Here is a 3,852-nt window from a genome sequence, read left to right as displayed (position 1 = left end):
CGTTAGAGCTATCGCAATGTTTTTCAAGAACCAAATATGGTATGATGAATAAGTTAATTTTTATATTTATTTATCTGAGAGAATATTGATTTACTTGTTAGAAATTCAAGATGCATTCAGCTTTCTAACGTATAACAGTGAGATTTTTTCACGCCATCCCTTCAAATAGTCTACCTTGTAAAATTTAGCAGGTTGTCCCTATTTCAGACAGGATATGCATAATGCCTCAATTAACATTGATCACGATAAACAAATTAATTGCCAACAGTTCAATCTCCTTAGATCGACGAAGGACGATGCTGGGAGGAAAAAATCACTCCTCGAACATTTTCTTCTAAAATAAACCATAACAATCACACAAAAATCTGCCAATATAATAGAAGCAGCTTGTATGTGTATGGACATCACTTCGCGGGTTTGTTGATGTCGGTGTCGATCCAAGAATAATAAGCGCTCTTAAGGTGTAAACATTACTTTAAAAAGTAACGTCTCCGCTGCGCAGGCGCAAAACTCTCATAAATCAAGCGAGCCGTAAAAATTAATATTAAATCGTGAAGACTTGCCGCGGCTTTGAGAGCCAGGCTAAAACTGTATTTTTAAACTTGCGACCATCGTTGGCGTTTAGCGATGGCATCGTCGTCAGCGTTTGGAGGCGTCCGACGAACGTACATAGAAAAGGGAAAGTGAGTGAAAATTCCAACCGTGAATAATCGTTCGTGAAAATCACTTTCAAGAAGGAAATTTTCGTAGGCAATAATTGCTTCCGCCTTAGGCAATTGAACTGCTGATTCTGAGTCGTCTGCTTTCGATTTTACTGCAATCCGAACGAATCCGCGCATATGGCCTGACCTGCATGAAAAATGACCACCTATCGGAACCGCAAGGAGATTCTTCCGACTGGAAAACGAGCCGCAGCGTTCCGGCAGCGAAAAGCAAACGTAACAAATTTATCCGCTCGTGTTCAAAAATAGTATTTGCGGTTCGAATGTTGATTAGGAAAAATAAAATCGCCTATGAATTCTTTCGCAAGAGTTTGCGCGACATGAGAGCCGGAGTGCAAGCAAACGGAGAGAATGAATGGTACAAAATTAGGTTACTGACATGCCGTCATTTTCTAAGCAGCTTCTCGTTTTCCACGCAAAATTTGCGTTCACGGTCCTTTAAGGTGACATAGTTGGTGCGCTCGAGCTGGTCGATTTATACGGGTGCTCATCCTTTACTAGAAATTTGGTCAATTTTTGGGATTTAATTTTTCCATCATATCTCCTTTAATTTTTTGAATGTTCTAGAATATGAAAGTTGTCTTTATAAGTTCGAGTAAATTTGAGATTAAATTTATCTTCAACCCAATCTTCTCTGCTCCGCGCATTGTCCAGCTGACAGCATCCACGTTATCGGCAAACCAGACAAATTGACTGGATAATTATTAAAAATCATGCCACGCATGTCGATCGCCTATGGGGCCAATCTATCGTAGGCATGACTAGTCGAGTAAGTTTCCCCGGTAAGCCATTTTTGTCTAAGATTTTCAATAACTCTTGTCAATATCATATACGGGAACGTCGTCGTGGTTGAGCTACCTTTTGGCATTTGCGCATAACCACCGTTTCATGAGGAATTTTGGAAATCTGAATACATCGTTGCAAAGGTCTAAGAATAAGATATATGTCTTGAAAAACTCTAGCTGAAAAATAAAAAATTATAGACATTTCGTGGAGACAAAAAATTTCAAAACCGGGCCATGTTGAACAGGTTGGGCCACCGCTGAAAATCCAAGAAACACGTATTCTATATAGAAACATGAAAAGAATGAATTCCGTTAAATTGTCACCTATAGCACAAGAATTCTTAGGGAATTATCAGGTAAGCTTCATGGGGGCTCGCGCCACTACGAACCCACTTTTTACCGTCCGATAGAACTTTTAGAAATGTCGGAAGTACAATCTGCCCATGCATCACTTCTTTACTGGTTTCAAAGCAGCATACGATACAGTCGATCGGGGCCAGCTACGACAGATTACGCATAAACACAATTTTCTGGACAAACTGACGCGATTCATCAGAGCTACATTTAATCGAGTGATGTGTTTCGTGCGCATATCGAGTCTCTCTCGAGTCCCTTCGAGACACGGCAAGAATTGAGACACGGTGACGGTTTATCCTGCATAATATTTAACACCGCATTTGAGGGGGTGATCCGACGAGCAAGCATCTAAACGAGAGGCACGTTTTTCGGTAAATGTAGCCAACTCATAGCCTTCGCCGTCATATTTCCAGTTAGTTGCCATTCTAAGACTCCAATTTACTCGATTGTGGGCTAACGCTGTTCAAGGAATTACACTGTTTACTCTCAGCCAGATCTCGCTTCATCTGGTCTAACCATCTAGCTCGATGTGCCCCTGATCGTCGTCTTCCTACCGGATTTGAATGGAACATCATCTTTGCAGGGTAGTTATACAGCATTTTTGCAACATGCCCTGCTCACTGTATTCGTCCAGCTTTGGCCGTCTTTAGAATGCTAGGTTCGCCATAGAGCTGTGCAAGTTCATGGTTCATCCGCCTCCTACATACTCCGTTCTCCTGTACGCCGCCGAAGATCGTTCCCAGGTCATCGTGTCATGTCCGTAGAAAACAACCGGTTTAATAAGCGTCTTGTACAGGGTACACTGTGTAGGCTTTGCAGCAGACCACTTTAATATCACAGCCTGAAACTTTTGGATCGGACTTAAACTAAATGCGTCGAATACCAAATACATGAAAGCAAGAGGTTCAAAGGAGATAAATGTGCGCTTCCCACGTTGCCCTTCGCAAAACACTGCGATCGAGAAGCATATGCCGCCGTATGAAGCTGACAGTGTTCAAACCCCTCATTAAGTCTGCATTTCTTTATGGACTTGAAGCTGTGACGCTGCTCACGGTGGACATACAAGCCTTAGCCGTGTTCGAGCGAAAAGTGCTGCGAACTATATTTGGCGGAGTACAAACTGAAAGCGGAGAGTGGCGGAGATGTATAACTCACGAACTAGAGGTACTGCGTCGATAAATTCTCATCGTACATCTAGCGAAAGCTCAGCGCGTAGTCTACACTGCCAAACACCTGGGGACTATTCGCCGTCACATACCCCAGCCCGTGATTCGTTGCAATCTCCTTGCTCAGGATCACCATCCTTCCTGACGTCAAACAAAGCCAACTTAAGTGCCGGCCTTCGAGCAACTCCTTCTTTCGTACGCGCCTAAGCCTGCCGTACGTGACCATCTAGTCCCACAGACACCTTCTTTGTCTGTGTTCTTTCTTTCTTCTTTATCTCGCATGCGCATATTAGATTCGTTCTTGAACTGCGAATCGTACTGATGGAACTAGTTCTTCCACCGATTGAAGAATATTACACAACGGTTCAGCATTTTTGGCACTAAAATCGCATTACCATTTGCCTTGTAACGCCACAGCTGGCGGATGGCACCCTGCTTTTGCACCTTTCGCTGCAGCTGCTCACGTTTCGAACAACTTCGCCAATATACTGTCCAGCGGTCAACGATATCGCGCCTCGATACTGTAAACCATCGCTTTATCTAGCTCATCGTTCTCTGCCAATTGGGCGGATGGCTTGTGCAGATGGTCCGCTTCACGGATATCCGCCTGTCGCCTTGCCATCTTCGTAACCTGACGAGTGTAGCCCTTTGTTTGATTCAAGCCAAGCTTTCAATTGGTCCATCCTCCAACGTGAAAACCACAAGTGAATGATTCCGATACCGGCTGTACGCAGCCGTAGATACTCCAGCTGAGTCTACACTTGGCAGCAACTGGTTGGTCCCAACCTCCTTGCCGAATCGTTAACGGAATCGTGAGCTTCA

This window comes from Sabethes cyaneus, chromosome 2 (genome assembly GCF_943734655.1).
Source record: "Sabethes cyaneus chromosome 2, idSabCyanKW18_F2, whole genome shotgun sequence".
In the NCBI taxonomy this organism is placed as follows: domain Eukaryota; kingdom Metazoa; phylum Arthropoda; class Insecta; order Diptera; family Culicidae; genus Sabethes; species Sabethes cyaneus.
This window is presented reverse-complemented; position numbering follows the sequence as displayed.